Source organism: Ascaphus truei, chromosome 9, assembly GCF_040206685.1.
Source record: "Ascaphus truei isolate aAscTru1 chromosome 9, aAscTru1.hap1, whole genome shotgun sequence".
Lineage (NCBI taxonomy): Eukaryota > Metazoa > Chordata > Amphibia > Anura > Ascaphidae > Ascaphus > Ascaphus truei.
The window spans coordinates 45,660,338-45,685,230 of NC_134491.1; the positions used below are offsets into that span (position 1 = coordinate 45,660,338).

The 24,893-nt window shown below is 45.6% G+C and overlaps 1 protein-coding gene across 2 annotated transcripts in view; it reads right to left on the reverse strand.

Moving 5' to 3' along the window:
• The window catches only part of FLRT2 (fibronectin leucine rich transmembrane protein 2), a 48,704-nt gene extending 24,454 nt beyond the window's left edge, over positions 1-24,250 (reverse strand). Inside the window, exon 1 of one of the 2 annotated variants that reach the window (XM_075614610.1) lies at positions 24,063-24,250. The gene's annotated coding sequence lies outside the window, so the exon portion shown is untranslated. Of the gene's footprint in view, positions 1-23,747 lie in introns of both variants that reach the window. The other variant, XM_075614609.1, reaches the window with a different exon arrangement.
• Positions 24,251-24,893: the final 643 nt, after the last annotated feature.

The following is a 24,893-nucleotide window of genomic DNA, read 5'->3' on the forward strand; positions in this document are numbered from 1 at the left end:
CCTGCTTCAGCACAGTGACTGCAGTCGAAGACTGAGCCTCTGGTTGAGCCACCTGTGCTGAAGCAAGGATATGCTTCAAAAATGACCTGTTGATGGCCCTTGAGGACTGGAGTTGCCCACCCCTGTGTTAGAGTAAAAATTGTTGACACAGCTGTGACACTTGGTAGGAACGGTGTTGTGTGGTTGAGTGTTTTGATTGCAGATGCAGCCCATGTTGCTATGCGGGAATGCATGTCACACAATCCCTGTCACAGGGAGACAATGGCAGGCACCGTCCCTTCACGAGATCAGACTAAACAATGAGATAGCATCGGGTAGCCCTTGGCCTTGTGTCTTGAGAGATCTACAAGTGGATCTTCAGGAATTTGCAAGCGAGGACTTGTCCTTCCTTCCAGGAAACCTGACAACCTGCAGACAGACAACAAGCGAAACCTAATACGGCGGCGTCACTACTCATTCAGCGTTCAGTCCAGCGCAGGAAGAGCGCGTGTCAACCTTCCACCGGAGACTCTTTCACATACATCACGGGTTGGCTGCCCTATAAACCTGGTACCAGCAGAAATGTGCAGCAAAAGATCAGTGCCGAGCGTGAACAGCTCATAAAAACTCTTTATCTATTAAAAATACCTTGGATAGAAATCTTATTGTGTCAAACACTATTTTATCTGTCGAGAAGGAGTGGCTCAGTGAGTAAAGACACTGACTGGCACTGAGAGTTCGAAACAGGGGAACCTTCAATTCCCGGAGTCAGCTCCCTATCTCCCTGTGCCCCAGGCACCCACAAAAAAAAACATAGATTGTAAGCTCAATGTGGCAGCGACCTGTGCCTGCACAATGTCTCTGTAAAGCGCTACGTATAACTAGCAGCGCTATACAAGAACATGCTGTTATTATTATTTGTGGGAGGGCTGGCACAGAGTAGTCATTTTGACACCACAGCAACCTAACCAGGAATAAAGGAATAATGACATTATTACCTAATTCCAGGTGAGTAAAGCGTGTGATGCATTGCTACTGGGATTGGCTATTTAAGCGGGGCGGGGGGTTATTTCTTATGGGAGGTAAAGTATTTTCCTTCTTACATTCATTGTCGGGCAGCAAAAGGTTAAACTACAAACGCAGCGCCGCCAGAAGCCGCTCCCGGACCGATATGGCGTTAACACCAAGGAACAGGCTCGTTAGCGTTCTTTTGTTAGCAAATGGGTTAATTTCTATTGTTAAACCGGAGCTATGTATACGGCGCCAGGCTTCTGAACCTGCGCACAAAAGGGACAGTAATCCCGTATTGGCAATAAAAGGCGCCGTTATTAAACCAGGCAAACGTGTTTCTTTGTAAAAAAAAGAAAGGACTTTACAGTGTAATTTACGTAATCCCTAGATAATTAAGAGGAGTTTCTCAAAAGCCAACGGCAAGTGACCCTGCAGAGGCAGCACTTATATAAGTGAAAGTTTAAGGGAAAGTAAGAACACTTATACACTCAGTATTTAGGTACTCATCCGATACATGTAACAAAGCACATGGACTGCATTAAGTTCCATTGATTTACACAACTAACAACTAATATATATACAGGCATACCCCGCTTTAAGGACACTCACTTTAAGTACACTCGCGAGTAAGTACATGTCTCCAATAGGCAAACGCCAGCTAACGCATGCGCCTGTCAGCACGTCCTGAACAGCAATACCGGCTCCCTACCTGTACCGAAGCTGTGCGTAAGCGGGGACACTATAGAGCCTGTTACACATGCAGTATTTACATCAGTTCTGCACGTATATGACGATTGAGGTACAGTACATGCATCAATAAGAGGAAAAAAGGTAGTGCTTCACTTTAAGTACATTTTCGCTTTACATACATGCTCCGGTCCCATTGCGTACGTTAATGCGGGGTATGCCTGTATGTAAGATAGATAGTAACGCCAGATCTAAGTAAAATAATAAATACCCACTGAAATGTGGAATACAGTATAAGTGATAGTTTGCTAATATAGTATGGCACTATAATAGTGCTTAGTCAGGGGTGCGCAAACCATGGGACGTGCCCCCCGGGGTTGGGGGGGGGGGGACATCCTCTGCAGGGGGCGTGGGGTTTACAGGCGACCCGCGCACTTCTCAAAGACACTTAAATTAAATGCCAGGGAAGCGGCGAAAGCTAACTTCACTTACCTTGGCTCAGACGGCTTCTGGGGACGCGTCGCCATGGCAATGTGACATCATGACGCCCAGAACGCTAGAGCCAAGGTAAGGGGAGGGGGGGAGCGCGGAGAGGGGGGCAGTGGGCAGGGGGGCGCAGGGGGAAAAGATTGGTGATGTGAATAATAGATAAATTATCAAATACTAGACCAAAGTGTGTACAGATACATATATACATATACACACACACACACACACACACACACACACACACACACACACACACACACACACACACACACACACACACACACACACACACACACACACACACACACACACACACACACACACACACACACAGCAATGATCTTAGAGAAGCAATTGTGGATGCCCATCAATCTGGGAAGGGTTATAAGGCCATTTCCAAACAATTTAAAGTCCATCATTCTACAGTCACAAAGATTATTCAAAAGTGGAAAACATTCAAGACAGTTGCCAATTTTCCCCGGAGTGGACGTCCCAACAAATTCACCACAAGGTCAGACCGTGCAATGCTCAGAAAAATTGCAAAAAAAAAACCAAGAGTTGCATCTCAGACTCTACAGGCCTCAGTTAGCATGTTAAATGTTACAGTTCATGACAGTACAATTAGAAAAAGACTGAACAAGTATGGTTTGTTTGGAAGGGTTGCCAGGAGAAAGCCTCTTCTCTCTAAAAAGAACATGGCAGCACGGCTTAGGTTTGCAAAGTTGCATCTGAATAAACCACAAGACTTCTGGAACAATGTCCTTTGGACAGACGAGACCAAAGTGGAGATATTTGGCCATTATGCACAGCGCCACTTTTGGCGAAAACCAAACACAGCATATCAGCACAAACACCTCATACCAACTGTCAAGCACGGTAGTGGAGGGGTGATGATTTGGCCTTGTTTTGCAGCCACAGGACCTGGGACCCTTGCAGTCATTGAGTCGACCATGAACTCCTCTGTATACCAAAGTATTCTAGAGTCAAATGTGAAGCCATCTGTTCGACAGCTAAAGCATGGCCGAAATTGGGTCATGCAACAGGACAATGATCCCAAGCACACCAGCAAATCTACCACAGAATAGCTGAAAAAGAAAAGAATCAAGGTGTTGCAATGGCCCAGTTAAAGTCCAGACCTCAACCCGATTGAAAAGAAGAGTGGGCCAAAATTCCTCCACAACGATGTGAGAGACTGATAAAGTCATACAGAAAACGATTACTTCAAGTTATTGCTGCTAAAGGTGGTTCTACAAGCTATTGAATCATAAGGTATACTTAGTTTTTCACATGGATTCTCCATTTTGGCTTTATTTTTGTTAAATAAATCATGACACGCTGTAATATGTAATGTGTTGTTGTTCATCTGAGGTTGTATTTAGCCAATTTTAAGACCTGCTAAGGAACAGATGATTGTTATTATGTCCTGATATGTAAAACCATAGAATTCATAGAGGGTGTACTTTCTTTTTCACACAACTGTATATACACACACACACACACACACATATATACATATATACATATGCATGTATTAATCTATTCAACCTATATAAAATATTATACAAGTCAGGAACATTTATATCAGGCAAAAACTAAACAGATAAATACGTGTATGTGAAATAAAATTTCCTGCCGCAAAGAGCTTGCAATCTAACAAATGGAGGGCATGTGAAGGAGCTATTCTGTGCTGGCATCTGCTATAGAAATTCAGGAGCAGATTATTTCTGCCTACAAACAAACCTCTCTCATTAGTGCTGGGGATTAAGTGGAAAAGGCAGTGAAAGCCAAACGTTTCTGCAGAGACATACGTGCATTGAAGCTCACTTTTCTAATTAGATGAACCTAACGAGATAAGTCTCTCATCAAATAAGGTCAACATTTATTGGGCAAATAGAAGCCATGCCTGACATGCAATCCCGAGCCAGAGTATTGCTGCGTAAGGCTGAGTTCCCGCTAGCGCTGAGCGGGCGGCGCTTGCCGCGGTTACTTACATATATAGATATACGTAAATCCCCGCTCACGCGGTGTGCGCACACTCGTGCACACACGCTCACCCGTGCTCGGCCGCTTATGTAAACAAAACAAAAACTACCTTTCCAGCGCGCTCAATGCCGCCCCCCCACCCGTGTGTGCGTAAATGCCAGGACACCCGGCGCTCATGCTTGGAGCAATCTCCAAGCATGAGCAGCGCCAGCGGGGACTCAGCCTAACACTTCAATGTTCCTTATAACCACAATGTCCTTCTCGCGCTATTTCATGCGCTATATGTGCCGGGCTGTTGGTATTATTTATTTATTTATAAAATGTGTTACCAGGAAGTAATACAGTGAGAGTTACCTCTCAGTTTCCAAGCATGTCCTGGGCATAGAGTTAAGACAAATAATACATGGTTACAAATACAGTTACGTAATGAGCAGGGTTATACATTATATACAAGACATTGCATGCACAGTTAAAGATAATATATATTATAGGCGTATGTAACAGTTACAGATAATATATATTATGAGCGTATGAAACAGTTACAGACCAGATTAAAATGTGAGACAGCCTTAGATTTGAAAGAATTTAGACTGGTGGTGGATGTGAGAGTCTCTGGTAGGTTGTTCCAGTTTTGGGGTGCACGGTAAGAGAAGGAGGAGCGGCCGGATACTTTGTTGAGCCTTGGGACCATGAACAGTCTTTTGGAGTCTGATCTCAGGTGATAGGTGCTGCATGTGGTAGGGGTGAGGAGCTTGTTCAGGTAGCTGGGTAGCTTGCCCATTAGGGAGTGTTAATATAGGAGATACCATATTACAATTGGATGTATCACATACTGAACCTGTGATGCTACATTTCCCGCTCTGGTCTTAGGGTTATAAATTTAAACAGTCTGGGTTAGATGTAAGAAACCCAACTAACCAGTTTCCTGGATATGACGCCCCAGACTCAGGGAGCATTGCACCAAAACATGCTCATCTTTGCGTGGCTGCAGCTTCTGCATTGTTGGAATTCCCTGACAAGGAAGAGTTAGAAACGAGGCAACTTGTGACCCAGAGTCAGCTTGAGGGGGGCAAGGGAGGGGGAGAAGGGGGAGTTTAAGGGTCGCTCATATCTTCAGTACTGTGTCACTGGTTATTTGGCCAGAGACCTGTAATGTCCCTTGGAATCCAACAGGACAGAAACCTGAGCGTCCCACGTGAGTAAAGACACCGACACTGCAAATAGTGACATGGAGTTTGAGTGTTAGGGGGGCCTGGTTCAATTCCCGGTGTCAGCTCCTTGTGACCTTGGGCAAGTCACTTTAGCTCCCTGTGCCTTAGGCACCAAAGACCGGTTGTAAGCTCACAGGGACAGTGTCTGTAAGAAATTCCTATGTGTTGCATACAGCGCGCTATACTGTCATTGTGAAGCACTTGGAGTCCCATTGGGAGAAAGGCGCTATATGAAATTATTATTAATGTTATTATTATAACAGTGTTGTAGTAACCAAGGCCCACACAATATGCATTAGGATTCGAACTGTGCCAAAAGCATTGCGCTCTCGGTATTAATCCTTGATGGTCCCGATGACCCTTCCTAGACAAACAGCGCTCTGAGCAGATCAGTTTTGCTTCTTTTACTTAGTCTCCTGGGATTTCCGATCTTGGCAGCAAGCGTTACACATCCCAGCTCGGATGTTATCAGACGAAGAGTTAACAGAATAAGAAAATGCCTGCCTAGAACAAACACTATGTAAAGATGAACTGAGGCTAACAGAGATTAGGAGGGATAGGGGGGGGGGGTTAGATCACAGGTATTAAGAAGAAGGCTGAAGGAAGGTGGGACGAGTCTGATTCTTGTGAAATAACGTGACAACGTTCTGACACGTTGTAGCTCTATTTGGGACACAGACAAAGAAAGTCGTCAGTTCACCTCATTAGCAGGATCGTTTTATAACCCAGTCCTGATCACCCAATCCTGAATACTTTCCTCTGGAACCGCCCGAAAGTCCCTGCCCCCCGTTTGTACTAATCCCCAGTGTCTGAGGTTACCTTCATAACCTTAAGCTGCTCTGGGGAGAACTTCATTTTAACCTCCCGGACACTTAATAATGTTTATAAGGAGCATGGCTGAATTCCGAGCTGGACATGACGGGATCATTAGCTCAAATAATAAACAGGGGAGCTATAAATAACCCGGGACAGTTACGCTTAGCAGTAGAAGAACCCTATATTTTATAATATATTATATATATTATAATATATATTTTATAATTGAGTCCTGCTTATCTGCAATGTAATAGAGAAAGCACTCGGGCATGTAACATCATCACTACTTGTTTTAAGGTGCACTGAGTAATAGCGTGTCGGATTTTAAATGATATCAGTCCATATTGTCACTCTGTTTCGGTCCTAGGTTCAGGTTTAGCGCCCTCTTCATAAGCACCCTGAGATTTGGTGTCCTGCTTTTAAAATGAACAACAGGACTACAATTCCAAGAATGCCACTGGGTGCGCGTTATAATAATCAGGACTGGCCTAGGCAGTCCGGAGTTAGTAGAGTTGGTTCCATGTATTATTTCCACTGCGTGAAGTACCCACTTTTATATCTAGGAGACAGAAATAAATGGAAAGTAAAAGGTGATTTGACAGGACACGTGGCCCAATACGTGGGAGCCCTGGTTCAATCCCACGGACAGCTCATTGTCACCCTGGGCAAGTCACTTACTCCCCGTGTCTCAGATACCACAGGGTAGATTGCAAACTCTTTCCGCTGAAAATAATGGTAGGTATACAGCGTATACCTGTACCGCAGGACTGGCAAACGCCGGGCCTCAAGAGCCATCAACAGGTCAGGTTTTCAGATTATCCCTGCTTCAGCACAGGTAGCTCAATCAGTGGCTAAGTCAATGACTGAGTCATCTGTGCTGAAGCAAGGATATCCTTAAACCTGGCCTGTTGGTGGCCCTAAGGGCTGGAGTTGGCCATCACAATACATATAGAAATGTCAATAAGAAAATCAGCCTGACCACTGACGTGGGAATACTTTCGTAATCTGAGCAGTTGGCTGATGAGTCCAGTGGGGGCTAATCGTTAAACTGCAATAGTGCCGACCAGGGCACTACCGTACAAAAATTCTCATTGACTTCTATAAGCGTTTGTGTGCGACAGTGCACTGATCGGCACTATCGCAGTTTAATGGATGACAACCCCCAGTATTTGGAGGCGAGCTCGAGTGGTTTTCTGCCGGCATAACGCAATGACTTCCATCCTCCCCTGGGAATACAGAGCGCGGCCGTTTCCTGGCGGGAGACAGCACCCAGGGCCCAGATTCTGTACCGGACTTCGACTTTGTGATTAAAGAAATGATTAGACCGACGATGTTGGCTAAAGTGCTATTAAGTAGCTGTCGTTTTGCCTGATTTAAAGGAACAGTTACACGCGAGTGCAAAAGTTTTAAGGCACCGTTAAAAAAAACCATATGATAAAAGAAGCCCGAGAATAGGGAATGAAACAAAATTACAGTGTGATTAGAGGGGGGGGATTGGCAGCTCAGGGGCTGAAATAAGGTGCCACACAGGAGGTAAGTGGTTGAACAAAACTGCCAAACTGGGGCGAGAGTCTCCAAACACATTACTGTGATCTATTAGAGAAGGCGCTTCGTTCAAACTGGTCCTCAATATAAACCGATTTAAGTGTGCACACAATTAAGGCTGCATCCCCGCTAGCGCTGAGCTCGCTGAGCGGGCGGCGCTTGGCGAGGTGACTTCCTACAGTAGCACGCTCAGCTTCCCCTGCAGCGTTCCCTCCGCGAGCGCTTGCGAAAATTTAAAGGACACCCGGCACTCATGCATGGAGAGCTCTCTAAGCATGAGCGCGCTCAGCGCCAGCGGGGACAAAGCCTAAGGCCTGGGACATAGTAAGCGCTCAGGTGCTGCTGCTGCTTGCTCTTGCTTGCTGCCGCTCGCTCTACCAGGAGCTTTTTGCTGTCCTGGCAGAGGAGACAGCAAGCGCGCTTGGGAGGCGGGTATCACTGTGTGTGTCACTTGGTAGCTGTCCGTGTGTGTGTGTGTCACTTTGAAGTGGTCTGTGTGTTTGTGAGTCACTGGGGAACCTATGTGTTTGTGTATATATGTGTATATGTGTATGTATATTATATAATATTTAAAAAATTTAAAAAAAAGACGTGAGAATAAATTTATTAACATTGTGCAACTTTGATAAATATATTCACGCACGCGCACGCGCACACACACGCGCACACACACACATACACACGCACGCACGCACACACACACACACACATGCACACACACACACACCACACAGACATACACACACACACACATACATACACACACACACATGCACACATACACACATATCACAGACATACACACACACACACACACACACATACATACACACATACACACACACCTCTGTGCTGCCTCTGTCTTGTCTGGTAGTTACAATGCCGGACCGGCTGCAGACCCATTGGATGGGAACGGTCACGTGACCGCTCCTCCGCTTCCCCGAGCGGCAAATTTCAAACTTGCCTGTCTCGGGGAAGTTTCTCAGCCTCCGCACACATCAGCACGCATGCGGAGGGAGAAACTATAGCCGCGCTGATTACAGATGCAGGGGCTTTGTGCATCTGTTCAGCGCGGCTCAGCGACACTGAGTGCACTATGTCCTGGGCCTAAGAGGCGTCTGTGGAGACTCTTTCCAGTTTTGCAAACTAAAATGTGGGCCTGAAAATAAAGCGGTTGATTCCCCGATTTCTGCCGCTAACCCACGGCGATTAGTGTAGGAAAGAGCGCATAGAAAATAAAGATGAGCCGTTAATAAGAATACAAGCAGCAGGAAATGTGCAGAGAAAGCGCAGCGAGTTCCTGCTGCTTCAGTACATAGCGGAATAATGACGGTATATGAACAATCAGCTCCGGGCGTTTATAGTCTTCAATTCATTCCCCAAAGGGACAAGTCAGAAAAAAATGTATACACAGAACGGCCAGAAGGGTAACGTCATGTTATACATATCTAAAGGCACACTGCAAAGCGTCAACGTTTTCTAAGCATTTCTAAGCTCTGTACTACAAATTGTTACCATCTCAGCTTCATTGTGAGGTTCAGTGCGGAAAAAAACAAATTGTCCCCAGCAACTTTAATAAATAGGCCAGGCAGAGCGTCCGCGTCCTGATCCGGCCCACGGGCTGCAAACCGAAGAGATCTTCACAGGCTCCTCTGTGGCTGTGGGAAGCTGGACGTGCTTGTATCTTAACCCTTTCACTGCTAGACGGGCCTACACTGCAACTGGGTCACCCACCATATGCAAGACTACAGGTAACTCCGTCATTGCCAGAAAGGCCTTCTGGGAGGGTTAAGGGGTTAACAGTGTATAGCAGTGGGAAGTCAACTCCAGTCCTCAAGGGTCACCAAATAGGACAGGTATACAGGATATCCCTGCTTCAGCACAGCTGGCTCAGTCAATGAGAGCCACCTATGCTGAAGCAGGGATATACTGAAAACCTGACCTGTTGGTGGCCCTTGAGTATTGGGGTTGGCTACCCCCGGTGTATAGGTACTCAGCGAATCAGAAGTCAGGTAAAGGAAACGCGCGGCCTCTCTTATCATGCAAGTGGAATGCTTTTAGTTTGGAGAATTAGGGCTTCTGGGTTAAGTTGCATAATGCAACATTTCTCTGAGCTGCGTATGGCAAGCCAGCCAGGCGAAAAACACATGGATTGTGCTTTAGATATCTGGCCGTCATTGACGAGACGGTGAGCAGTGAAAGTGAAGCATTGTATTCAGCCACCACTAAGACGTCTCGCAGCTCAGCCAAAAACAAAATCGGCTTCTCTGTTATCATAGTTCTGCATGTCCCATTTACAATCCTAAAGGACCTTCTTGGCTTTAGAAGTTTCACCTAACAAACTATTCTGAGGTTACAAAGAAACCGAAAGCGGAGCGCCGAGCGGAGTCTCTGTAAATGCACTGAAAAGCTCCCAAAACTGAACAAAAAATGCCCGCAATTATTGCAGAATACACAACACTTAGCGCAAGGGTTCCAACCCCAGTCCTCGAGACACCCTCCCCCAACAGGTCAGGTTTTAAGGATATCCCTGCTTCAGCGCAGGTGATGCGGTCGAAGACTGAGCCACCTGTCCTGAAGCAGGGATATCCTGTAAACCTGACCTGTCGGGGTGTCTTCAGGACTGGGGTTGACTCAGGGAGAGAGTCCGTAAACGCAAGTCAGCGGTAGTTATTTCCTGATCCGTGGATGAGCACATTGCGGCCTGGTGAATCCGGCCAGTTAGGGTGTCAAAATGATTATTTTAGATCTGTATTTGTACGAAACAGATTGGGAGATTTCACAATGAGGCATCTGACTGGCACGGAAATATAAATACAAGTCAAGTCCCATTTCCCACTTTATTATGTTCGTACAATGATGCCCGGGGAGTTTTCTGTTAGTGAGACTGGCATCCCTGTGCCATGCACCGCGCCTGCGATCAGCGCACTATGCGGAGTGCATGGACAGCGCTCTCCAATAGGGAGCTGGCAGTAGGGACAAGCAGAAGGCAGGATGGCGTCACGTCAAATGAGGCATGTCACACACTCTGGTAAAACTGAAAGTTGTATTTTATCTGGTCATTATTTATTTCACTGAGTGCCAGCCATGTACACAGTGCTTTACAGACTTAATATAGAGCCATGGCAATAACAGAGTAACAGTAACACCGTACACACCATAATGTGCTACTGGGCCTTTTCTCTGTGGTATAACTGCACTGGAGTAATAATAATAACAACATGTTCTTTTATAGCGCTGCTAGTTTTACAGAGACAGGTCCCTGCCCCGTGGAGCTTACAATCTGTTTTTGGTGCCTGAGGAACAGGGAGACAAAGTGATTTGCCCAAGGACACAAGGAGCTGACACCGGGAACTGAACCAGGCTCCCTTGATGCAAACTCAGTGTCAGTCAGTTTCGTTACTCGTTGAGCCGCTCCTTCTCGGGACCCAGAAGACTGCGACGTTCCTGTGGATAGGGTAGCGTATGTCCCGTCTTAGCCAGGACAGCCCCGCATTTTCATTAAAGGTCTTGGGATCCCAACAATTTTCTCAAAAACGTTGAAATGTCCCGTTAATTGGCTTTTCCCTGTTTGGACGCACTTAAAACCGTAAAAATATTTTTTATGCAATCAATCATATCAAAGAGTAAACATTTTTAAAATATTTGTAAACGCGAATTAAATGATTTATTAACATAAACCAAACCGGCATTTCGCTGCACTCGCGAGTTTGTGTTATGTTAGGAAATAAATGAATAAATACAGCAGAAATGGGGGACACTAATAGAAGCGGTGTCATTTGGGTTACAATTCTTTAATGTGTCGCGGTTTCTACTTTTGGAAATCTGGCTGAATCTTCCTGGATGCGGTTAAATACCAATCTGAAGGCCGACACAGAGACGAGGCCATAGGGGAAGTACAGTATATACATATACATCACAGCATGGCTCATTAGAGAGCTGCTAGGCGCTTTGTAAAATGTCACAACACAAGCAGTATACAGAAACCAAGCAATCGCACATTAACCCTCGTGCTCCCGGGAAGCCTGGGAACACACTTCTCTACCCCTGGAGCAGCCAAATCTAGTCCTCAGGGGCCACCAACAGGTCCCAACAGGTCAGGTTTAATGTACAATCTGTTTGATGATTAACATAACAAAAAACAATTGACATCGTTTAACATTTAGAAAAGCATTAAAAATAAGAGTCATTTAAGAGAAAACTGTTTGGGCCAATTAACCCCTTCAGGGGTCTGTGCTGAAAATCAGATACCACACTCAATAAATGAATAGATTGTGAGCTGTTGTGAAAGAGCGATAGATACACACACACACACACACACGCACTGTACTTAACACTGGGTTTTACTATGGGTTCCACTTCTAAACTCTGGTTCACATCTTAATGGATTTTCATTCTGCGATTTTTGCCTTTTTTCTCTGTTTTTTAAGTCTCAAAGCTCTAGACAAATTAAATAACAGGAAACCAGCCTGAGTAATGCTTAAAACTGGGAAATAAAAAATAAAAAAATGGCGTCTAGAGCAAACAAAATCCCCAGCGTAATTCTTCCTCGTGTGTTTGAAGACTTGTACTAGCATTCATTTTATAACGAGAAAGCATCGGCGTGTGATGGTATCAGACGCGCGCGGCGTTCTACGTGGCATTCTTGTTACTGTGCTGGGTGACCTTGGGCCAATTCCGTTCTGTCAGCATCAGCTGCTGAAAATGAAATAGCACAGATACACGGGTCCTTATTCAAGAACGTGCACTGGTACCGACCCAGCGTTATTGCATAGAAAGTCCTGTTAACTTTAACGGGGCTTTCTGTCCGTGCATGGGGGATGCATTGGCCCTACTGCGCTCTTTTGAATAAGGGTATTTGTATTATAGGCGTTGCAGGACCATCGCGGTCTGCACTGAACACAGTACAGTACTTTCTGTAATACACAACCCTGCCACATCCAAACTAAAAACACAACAAAAAACCTAGAAAATTGAGAATATATATATATATATATTATAAAAAATATTACTTGTGAGCACATTCACATGTCTTAGACAGGTCTGTACCCCTGCTTTTCACCATTATCACCCAGCATACAGTGCTTCCACTGCAGCAAGGGATTCTGGGAAATGTCATGCAAATGAGCACACTGTGCCACCTTTTGTCTCAAGTCCACATTACATGGAAAACCCTTAAGCCAATGCCAATATATACATTCAAATATTTTTTTAACTCGGACAAAACAGAGAAGAGAATCCATCATAAAACCACAGGGGGAGATAGCGAGCTAAGAAATCCTATGCGTAAATCTATAGAGAGAAAAGATCTAGGGCACTTCAATAACCACATTGACGTGTGTCCCAGCATTCAAGAAGTGTGCAAAAATAGCCATCAAAGGTGGAAAACAATCTTCCTAGGTAGATAAGGATATACACGAATACAGATAACAAAAAACTCTTTAACAATATTTCTTTTTTTACAAGATGAGCACGAGGTAAATATCGCAAATCGCTCATTACAATGAGGGATACATTATTCCATTTAACAGCACATACCAAAGACACGCCAAGCTGCCGTGTGTATGTGATGTACTTATCTGTATGTATAGTATGAGGGAAACATCAAAAATAGTTTGGCACAAGGAACACCCCAAAATATATCTTCCTTGTAATCAGGGGGCAACGTTTCACACCCTAATGGGGAAACGTTCCACAAACAAGGAACACGGAGGGAGAACCTGCTCCACACGCGGAGAACTTTGCCCTAGTGGGGCAGTTACTGTATTTAGCCACGTGTGATGTGTTTTTCTGTATACTTGTATATCCTTATTTACCTAAGAAGATTGTTTTTCGCTTGGGTTGCTATTTTCGCCCATGTCTGGGGAACACACGTTGATATTGGTCTGATTTGGATGGGCCTGTGCTCGTGGTAAGGGGTTCATTCCCGCGCGTCTCTACTGAAATATCAATCCACATATACAGATCTGTCCCCCTCCACCTGATTGTACCGCTGCCTGGCAATGTACTAACTACCCCAGTCATTATATTAGGAAGAATGAACTAGAACAACTCGCTCAGCACAGCTGGGAAGCGCAGGCACGATTAAACCCTGAACCAGAGAGCTTACAATCTAATTTTGATTAAAAGGAGATGGCACGCGGTGTTGTACCAGGGGTCTCCCACCTCAACGGTCACTCATTTCTGTTTCCCAGGGAATTAACATCCCCCTAATGTTAGGAGGTCACAGCCCTGTGGAAAATTGCGCTTCACTCATTCTCTGACAGATGGGATACATCGGGGCGTGCAACCTTTTTCCCCTGCGCCCCCTGCCTCCTGGGTTGTACTTAAAGGGCAGTTACATGCGCGCTCTGCACATCGGCGCTGGTCCCTAAAGGAATATCTGTTTTTATGGTGTGTAATAGATTCTGGGTTTGTTCGTGGTTTATTATGCAGAAGCTAATCAGAAAGAGATATCCTTAGCAAGCGTTGTTAAAACAAAAGGATCTATTTAAAACCTCTGTAATTTACCAATGTTAAATACCAATGTTTCTTTTTTTTGTTTTGTTAATAAGCAAAGTGTGGGAGATAACATTTTTCATTAAAAGGCCGTATTTGGCACATTATTTCACTTTGCACTTAGTGGAATCAATTAACTCTGATGCTGGGATAATATATCACAGTTCACGGGAAATAATCCTGATCTGTTATAGGAATTTGTGGGGTTTTTTTTATAGCGGGAGGCTTAACACGCACACACAAAAGTGCATTCATGTTGTGTAAATTCTGGCACACTCCTCTGTAGGGTGTTTGTTTTCCTTACACGTTGGAGTTTTCTGTTGTACAATAACACAGATGAATACATCTATGTTTCTACTCCTTTTTTCATTTGTTTTGCTGGTGAGAAGCTGGGTGTGCGAGCGCGAGGCTGGGTGTGCGTGTGCGAGGCTGGGTGTGCGTGTGCGAGAGGCTGGGTGTGCGAGCACGAGGCTGGGAGTGCGTGTGCGAGGCTGGGTGTGCGTGTGCGAGAGGCTGGGTGTGCGAGCGCGAGGCTGGGTGTGCGTGCGTGAAGCCAGGTGTGGGTGTGAGAGGCCGGGTGTACGTGCGAGAGGCCGGGTGTGGGTGTGAGAGGCTGGGTGTGCGTGCGAGGCCGGGTGTGCGTGCGAGAGGCCGGGTGTGCATGCGAGAGGCTGGGTGAGTGAGAGGTAGGCTGGGTGTGCGAGAGGCTGCGTGTGCGAGAGAGACTGTATTAGCACCTGGTGACATATGACAAAAAATGTATTTTTACAACTTGTATTTACTTTCATTTTCTAGCATTATCGCACCCTGCGATGTGAGATCCTGCAGTACAGCTCAGGAGTATTTAAGAATACTGCTATAACATTTTTTGGGTGAGTCTTATAAATAATGATTATTTGAAAACCCCTCAGCCCTGATTCCCGCAATATTGGCACCGCTGCCAATAGATACTGTCCATATTATGTGATGATTGTCACTTGGCGCTTCGCAGTAGGGTACTCTGTTATAACACGCCTCTTAAAGCTGGAATGGGATGAGCAGACGTTGCTATTTTGCCGCAAACTTTTAGCCGTAGAGGGACACTTCGCCGCCGGCCATTTTGGCCCCAAGGTAAATTAGCATTAGGGTAAGGGATTTTTAGGATAAGGGCTCTAAGGTTAGGAGCTTACCATGGCGGACGGCGAAAAGTCCCTACGGAGAGGTGAGTGGCGGATAAACTCCGGTGGCGACTTGGTCGTGGCAAAACGGCCGTTACCAAATATCCTAGAACTCTTAAAGCAGCGATCTGGCTAATTGAGGCTTTCTTTTTGCATCTTATTTTTTACTTCATTTAAGAGAACCCGCCTTGCCCTTTCCTACGCGAAAGACAGGGGTGCCCAATGCTGCCCTTTCCTACGCGGTCGGATTTTTTACAATTGATGCTCCGTTGAGGAGATCTGATCATCTGAAATATTAAGTGCTCGTGAGATTAAAATGGAGCTCTCCGCTGAGCCCAGTGCAGTCTGTAAAAGTTTTAAACCTAGAAAATCTGCTTAGCGGGAAAGAGGCTAACTAACATCACATGTGGCAGAATCCGGACACATTCGAACCAGGGCATCCTCCAGATCTAAAGCCTGTTACTCAGAATATTTACCGGTTTGGTTTTAGGAGGTTTCCTGGGTGGGGGATTTAAATGGCCGTCCAATAGAAAGCAAACAATTATTTTGCAGCTTCCTATTGTCCCGCACGAGCCTTGAGATGTGACGGCCATTTTGTTTTCCCTGGAGGGAGCAGGAACACCTGTAACTCCTCAAATATCTCGGGAAACGAGTGGTCCCCTGAGCTATAAATAATGCCGTTCCGCCTAAGAGAACCCACTGGCTTCAGTGCTGGAGAAACATTTCAAGTTGAGCAGGGAAGGATTGCTGCTTTCATTTCTGAAATTACTTTTCTAAATGTGCGCAAAGGGTGTTATAAGACTGAGCGCTTTCACTCTTCTGCAAATCCAAAAGATAGTGATAGCTGGTAATTTAATGTAGGGAATTGGAGGAATATCAGAAAGTTCGGTCCAGCTACAATCCCAGTGTCCGCTGGGCCAGTCACTTTATCACTTTGATTGCAAGCTCTTCGGGGCAGGCACTCACTGCACAAAACTATCATTATTACTAAAAATCAATAAAAAATGAATCCATCAATGGGAAGAGCCGGCAAATTTACAGCAGGGGTTAATATCTCCCTCATACTCTCTGCTGCCTCAGGAGACCAGTGCATGAATGAGTTAATCTCACATGTATCCCACATGCATGTAACGTGTCACACGCACCCATACTGTCACTTTAAATTAGCTCACAAGACGCCTATGAACCGATTACATAAACCTGTACAAAGCACAAATGTCTGCCATAAATCAACGGAAATTACCTTTCATAGTATTATCTGCTTCCACAGATAAAGAGCTTAGTGTTACTTCGTTGTTACATATGCTGCCCTGTGTATTATGTGTTCATTTAGATGAAATAAATATATTATATAATATATATCAGTAATTACATATATATCCAATTGTATGCCCTTTCACAGATCAGAATGCAGAATAATTAAATATTCCACGTACTGTTCTGATTGCTATAGATTTATGGCGTTAGGAATAGAAGTGTACCAGCATACTACATGTTAAATTCAGCTTTTTTTTTAACACTTCCATAAAATGCTCAGAGTCATCTTTATTGTTTTTTTTTTTTACATTAGTGACTTTTCATCAGGTTTTATATTAAATAGCGTCACTAATATGCTCGGTGCTTTCCTCCCCACATGTACACGTTGCACGTCGCAAGGCCCGAGCTTCCCTCCCAACTCTGATGGACAACGAGCAGATTGAGAACTTTGCTCCGTGTTCAAACCTCAGAAACAAGTACCAAATTCCACCTTAACCCTTTCCTTGCCACCGCCGCCGCCACACCCCAAAAAAAAACCCCACGTATTGTGTGGCAGCTGTACCTGGAAGTGAAGGTGTTAACCAGCTCTATAGTTTGTACTTAAGGAGCAGCTGGGAGGACATGAAACCCTGAAAATAAACCAGTTTGGAGCGATTTGCTCGAAATGAAGAAATCAAAGTGCAGGGGACCGACGCAAATGCTTAATGTGAAAAACGCTTAATGTGGATAAATGTGTCAAGACATACACCAATTGCCTTCAAACTTTGCACAGCACATGCTTTGCACTCCCCCAAGCTATCCTGAAAATGTCATGGCTTTTCATAACATGCACTGCCTCAAGTGCAGTGTTACCGGGACCAAATCCATCTACATTCGCACATACAGTACGGGCGTCACAATGCTAGAGAACACAGCAGCTCCACTCACATCAATGGTGCTACACTCTTCTCCAGCGGGAGGAAGTACCTTCAATGCATATTAAAGCTGCAGTTCATTCAGCCAATATCCTGCATGTGTGTTTTTTTTTAATAAATCAGTTCTGTAGTAAGAAAAAATACTTTTAGCATTTTCTGTTTTTAAAAAAAACAACTTTGAAAGACCAATTTTCTTGTATTCTATTTTAACAAGCATGCTTGTTCCTATAGCAACGATTTACTTTCCGCATATTTAAAGATGTCGCCAAACTTTGCCGATCAATAGATGGAGAACGAATTGACCGACAGCTATGCAGTTCTTTAGGTAATTAGAGATTGCCCACATGAAACTATTGAAGTAAAAAAATAAATTAAAAAAAAGACTGAACTGCAGCTTTAAACACAGGCCGTAGTTTTCAGCATGAGCAGCTGAACTTGCATATAAACAGAATAACTGCTGTTTTCGTCCTATCACTTCAGCACCAGATTAAACAATAAGATCCCGGAGGATACCATAGCAGTTTCTATTTTGATACATTTGGTGCAGACTTTTTGGCTCCAGTTTGCAGCCGGGTACATAACCCCCATCGTCTGCTTCCAACAGGCGGATTTCTTGCCATTTGCGTGCAACTTATAATATCACTCGCCCTAAAATTGCACTTTACAAACAGCGTCTGGCGCCACGTGACATCTCGCACCCGGTAACTCCCTGTGCACACAACGCCGGATACTCATTCCCATGTAAATCAGGGAACATCTCGCCCGGCTTACACGAGCATTTTAATCAGTTCCTTCAGTTTATTGCTGCGCTGGTTTCTTTTGTTAAAGAAAAAGATAATTATTTCTATGTCGCTGCGGTGGTCTCATTTTTAACAAATGCGGCAGACAAATGTACAACTGAAGAAATCTTCCCTACAAACTGGACCTCATTCCACATTCATTTCATTTGCGGGGGGGGGGGGGGATTTTCTGGCCATTTTCAGAAGTTTCGGAAAAAGAGATTAAATCATTTCTGTAAAACTCTATAGTTTAAAATAAAATAGTAGACTTATTTGCCTGAAAAACTGTTACGTGGATGGGAGTAAATCAGTTATAGTAGCTACATTTGGGGTTCTTACCAATAGGATGAAAACGCCTTCCCCATGCAAAGACTTAAACGCAAATATTTCACGCGCAAACTCGCCCATTCTCAAAGCACAACCAGCTTGTGTGACGCAGTTTTATGTGAAAAATGTCTACAAGTATCTTTCCTGGATAACCAACTGTTCTGCTATATACATAGCACTTTTACCAACATTACTGGTATTATTCTCATGATTTATTAATAATGTGGCAGCATACACCGCAGCACTATACAATGGGTGGAAAACACAATCATGGACTTCAAAGTTACAGTCATCGTATTGCGCCTGGAGAAAGGCAGATCCGACGCAGGTTACATAGTTACATAGTAGATGAGGTTCACAAAAGATATATGATTATCAAGTTCATGCTTTTTAGCGGAGCCATGTTAGCGTTCCTCCTGATAAATGAAATGATAGCGTACAGAGCTGTTGAAACCTCACGGGTCTCTTCTTGAAACCTCCACTTGAAGAACAAACCTCTGAGGTTTTGGAAGCTCAGTACAATATCATTTAATTTAGGAGGATTTGTAATGTTGGTTCACTGGATGGTATAACAACTTTCATCAAGCCTGAAAGACAATAACAATGCGATGACATTGTTAATATAGACGGGTACACTAGGTAAGCATAGGCCTGACCCAAGCAGCTTACAATCTAGGACAAGGTCAGGTGACACGGGTTTTTCAAGAAGAAAAAATGTTAAAGCTGTTTTTCTTTTTTTGCTACAAAACAAATGCTGAGATTGTGTTATATAAACACGGCAATCCATTTGCCCCAATACAAAACTGTTATAACCTTAAATGTATTGATTTTTTTAGCACTATATAATTTGTTTGCAAAGGTTTCTGCTTTATACATAAAGTGCAATTTGTATAGTATTTAGGAGCAGATAAATGATGGTTACTAAGAGCATGTCAGTGAGAGCCGGGCTCTGTATACAGCGCTCTAATACAAAGGCTGCCCAGTTCTCACAGATAGAGGTCAGTAATGGACTGAATTTGAATCAAGTCCTAACACAAACTGCTCAGTCAGGAAAGTACGGTTACAATAAAAATGCCTAAACCTGCTTCTGGGAGACGGGGATTTTACAGTTCTGCTCCCACTATGCACTGGTCAGTATACTGTTATATCAAAATCAGATAGTGTTCTTCACTGGATCAGCATGACATTATTTCCCTGAGAAGAGGAGGAATTCACCCTGATGAAGATCTCACCTTGGAAGTAAATATTAACAGACTAAATAAATTCATCAGTACGTCAATATGAACGGTCTGCTTTTGGACCCATTTCCCCACTTGTCCCTTGTGTGGCCAAGTCTTGAATTCGCTAAAACCATCATCTTGTAGCCTTTGCTGCAGCAGCAGCACCACTAACATCGGATGTGACTTGTACACATGTTTTGGAGACCACAACATCTCATCTATGGCAACCACAAAAGGAATCACTGCCTGTAAGCAATATGAGTTCTGTATTGGGGGTGGGCAGCTCCAGTCCTCAAGGGCCACCAACAGGGTCAGATTTTAAGGATATCCCTACTTCAGCACAGGTGGCTCAATCAGTGGCTGATTGAGCCATCTGTGCTGAAGCAGGGATAGCCTTAAAACCTGACCCATGGGGGGGTGGATCTTGAGGAGTGGAGTTGGGCACCTCTGCTCTATATGACAAATATAGACACTTCAAACCTGCACTATGCATTTATACTAATGGAAATATTATAGGATTTTAAGTGGCCGAACAGGCAAGACTTTCTTCAATGGGAAGGAAAGCGCTGAATACCCACTTCCATTAACCCCTACTTATCCAGGGGGACCTGCAATGCACGGCGTTGCAGGCCCACCAGTCAAGGAGTTTATGTGTATGGATTGAAGACCATTAATGTCAGAGGCACCAGCAATGTACCACAATTCTCCCGGGCACAGGAGGGTTTAGCTTGATCCCTTTTCCTTGTTAAATTAAGTGTGCAGCCGTCTAAGGTTCATCCACACATTTTAGGATATTGATTGCAGAGGACCGATGGCTTAAGTCTCATGTTCAGATGTCACGCCTGTGTCTGGGGGGACAGATCTCGAATTGGAAACCCTTTCCCACAAGCTATTGACTTCCAGGGCATTTGGAACTTTCAACATAAGATTTTGTGTGATGTAAAAAGAATAAAATGCACATTCAGTATATCTCCCACAGGAATGTAGCTCCTACTGACAAGCAGCGTCGGATTCAGGCTAAAGCTATGCTTTTCTGCACAGACTCCAAATCTCCCTGTTTCTCGGGACCTGTGCTCATCATCAAAAACACAGAGCTATCTCCTGGTCCTGTACTATTTCCCCCTTAGCTATCCACACATGAGAAAGCTGACCAGCTCTGTGAGGTGGCTTATGAAGCTGGACCAGGCCACATGACACTGCCCAGCACCCCACTACTGAGTTTTGCACAGGGTGAGGTGACGGCTAAAGGCTTTCCTGTGCTTCATCATAATCTGTGCAATTTGTACTACTTAAATATAATGAGGATAGCCGCTTTAAAACCAACATTAAAGGATTTTCTAGTTCCACTGGATGTCGTTATGGTGTTAATAGTCCATATGTTGCTCAATTATATGGCAGTTTGCTGGGCACTGTATCTCTAGCAGGGAGTATACTGCAGCCTGCTAATGCTGGGGATTTTCAAGCAGTAAAAGTGCTTCAATGGGGCGGGTATAGATTCCCAATTGAGACATATTAGTGACCTGCTCCAGAGTCACTCACAGTGTGCGAGACAGACCCTTAATTACATCAATGGGCACGATTATTCAAAAGAAAGTGATGTGGTCAGCAATACACTAGTAAAGTGTGGAAATCACTGGCCACAAATTTAAATCCAGGGTCTTCCAGGATTGTCAAGAGATGCCCCCTCCCCCCCCCCCCCCTCCATGTGTGTTTGCAGCCCAGGGACTGAGATACACAGAACATACTCAGATAATGAATTACTACAGTATTATCAGCTGCTCACACACATCTAGGGTGATAAATCTGAAGTGAGTGTGAGGGAATATAGATAGATAGATAGATAGATAGATAGATAGATAGATAGATAGATAGATAGATAGATAGATAGATAGATACACACACATATTAACATGAACATATACATGCAATGCGTGTATAATTTAAATCATGTTCCTCCGAGCTTTTGCAGAAGACCCTTGTACTGTAATTAGCCAGACAGGTAAATCCCCCAAATCCCCCTCAGCGTGTTCTCTGCGCTTAATGAGCTTTCATAATGTATTCAGTAAAACTGAATAGGTCCAGCACTGAGTGTGTTAAATAGCCCTTTACCCAAATCTATATTTTGTTATATTTCCCCGGCTCTATAATTCTACACCCCCCCCTTTCCCCGGCTCTATAATTCTACACCCCCCCTTTCCCCGGCTCTATAATACTACCCCAACCCCCCCCCCCCCCCGCATTTATTTACCCAGCAATAATTTTAGGGAAGCCAATGAATGAAGCAGCCCAGCAGTGAAGAGGTTAACCTGACATGGTACCCGGCGCTGCACTTAGATTTGTTGCAGAAATCGGGAATATTCCTAAATTCCGATCTAGAGAAAGATCATTCTCATTTCTCCTCAAATCACTTTCCCAGAATAAACGCCCCGATTGTGTCTGATTAATAAGAGAAAATGCTGATATGTGACCGTTTGTGTGTGTATAATATAATGTGTGTGTGTGTATATGTGTGTGTATATAATATAATATGTGTGTGTGTATAATATAATGTGTGTGTGTGTGTGTGTGTATATATGTGTGTGTATATAATATAATGTGTGTGTGTGTATATAATATAATGTGTGTGTATACAATATAATGTGTGTGTGTGTGTGTGTGTGTGTGTGTGTGTGTGTGTGTGTGTGTATAATATGTATGTGTGTGTGTGTGTGTGTGTGTGTGTGTGTGTGTGTATGTGTGTGTATATAATATGTATGTGTGTGTGTGTGTGTGTGTATATAATATGTATACGTGTGTGTGTGTGTGTATATAATATGTACGTGTGTATGTGTGTGTGTATATAATATGTACGTGTGTGTGTGTGTGTATATAATATGTACGTGTGTGTGTGTGTGTGTGTGTGTGTGTGTGTGTGTGTGTGTGTGTGTGTGTGTGTGTGTGTGTGTGTGTGTGTGTATTGATTTGCAGCTTTTACTTTCCTCGTGATCCTTTATTTCAAATTCTCATTAAAACACCCCAGATTGTGTGCTCATCCCGGGTATATAACGCGCTGTTTCCAAACCCCTATATACAGCTCATATTGTCACCTCTGAAATGCAAATACACGCGGGGACCAAGTGCCACCAACTGCAACTGTGCAACATTGTAACATATAGAAGGACAGGGGGTAAGAGGGGGCAGGGGGTGAGGACAGGGGAAGGGGCAGGGGGTGAGGACAGGGGAAGGGGCAAGGGGTGAGAGGGGGAAGGGGCAAGGGGTGAGAGGGGGCAGGGGAGGGTGGTTTGGGGTCTGAGGGGGCAGGGGGTGAGGGGCAGGGGAGGGTGGTTTGGGGTCTGATGGGGCAGGGGGTGAGAGTGGGCAGGGGGTGAGGGAATAGGTGGTCTGAGGGAACAGGGGGTCTGAGGGGACAGGGGGTCTGGGGGGACAGGGGGTCTGGGGGTCGGAGGGGACAGGGGGTCGGAGGGGACAGGGGGTCGGAGGGGACAGGGGGTCGGAGGGGACAGGGGGTGAGAGGGGACAGGGGGTGTGAGGGGACAGGGGGTGAGAGGGGACAGAGGGTGAGATGGGACTGGGGACAGAGAGGAAAGGGACCAGGGGGTCACTGCCTGGTATAACCCCTACAAAGTCCCGTGTGGATTGGATGGGCTGATGCTAATCATTGGAATGTAGTGAGGAAAATGTTACCCTGAGATCGATCCACGCCGCAGTGACACCGGATTCACACCGGATTCACACCACACCGGATTCACACCGTACCTCTCTCGCGTCCTCCTCTCCCAGCAGCTCGGAGCATAATCCCCCCCAATGGGACCCGCTCCCCCCCCCCTCCCCAAAACCAGCGGCAAAACACCCTCTTTCCTCCGCAGCGTCTCACCCGCAGGCTCCGGGCTGAGCAGAGCCGGGCTCTCCCGATCCCAGGCAGCCGGGGCTCCGGGCAGCTTCCCCCGCAGCCTCCTGCAGCCAGCACCGGTCCGGCGCGATCCGCGACCCCCTACCAGGGAACAGCATCCTCCCCACCGAGCCGGCTCCCAGGGCACGAGTGGGACATATCCCGGTCCCCACAGCCCACGCAGGTCTCCCTCCTCCTGCGGTATTCCAGAGAGCAGGCAACAGGGCGCAGGGTGACCCTCTGTCTGTGGGTCAGCTCTCACAGAGCTCCCCGTGTCTGTCCCACGCGTGGCTCACTCACACTGCGGGAGACATAACACTGAGTCCGGATCTTGTCTCCTCACAGCCTCCAGCACCGAGATCCAGCACAGAGATCCAGCGCAGAGATCCAGCCTCCCGAACAGCAGCCAGTGTGACTGCTGCACGCGTTAAAGGGCTGTGGGCGGGGACATGCAAATGAGGCAGATGTAATAATGTGTCACTTGTTACCTCCCTGGCCCTGGCAGTAATGCTGCCTGAGATGTGTCTGTCCCGTGCTAATCTGCACCCCCCCCCCCCTCTCTCTCCCCCTGAGCCTGGCACCCTTGGGAGATGTTTGCAGTAATGCTGCCTGAGATATGTCTGTCCCGTGCTAATCTGCACTTCCCCCTCTCTCTCCCCCCCCTCTCTCTCTCCCCCCTCTCTCTCTCCCCCCTTCTCTCTCTCTCCCCCCCCCCTCTCTCTCCCTTCCCCCCTCTCTCCTCCCCCCCTGAGCCTGGCACCCTTGGGAGATGTTTGCAGTAATGCTGCCTGAGATATGTCTGTCCCGTGCTAATCTGCACCCCCGCCCCCTCTCTCCCCCCCCCTTATCCCTGCACCCTTGGGAAATGTTTGTAGTACTGATGCCTGAGATATGTCTGACCCGTGCTAATCTGCACCTCCCCTTCTCTCTCCCCCCTCTCTCTCTCCCCCACCCCTCTCTCCCCCCTCTCTCTCCCCCACCCCTCTCTCCCCCCTCTCTCTCCCCCCCCCTCCCTGAGCCTGGCACCCTTGGGAGATGTTTGCAGTACTGATGCCTGAGATATGTCTGACACGTGCTAATCTGCACCTCCCCCTCTCTCTTTCTCCTCTCTCTCTCCCCCCCTCTCTCTCC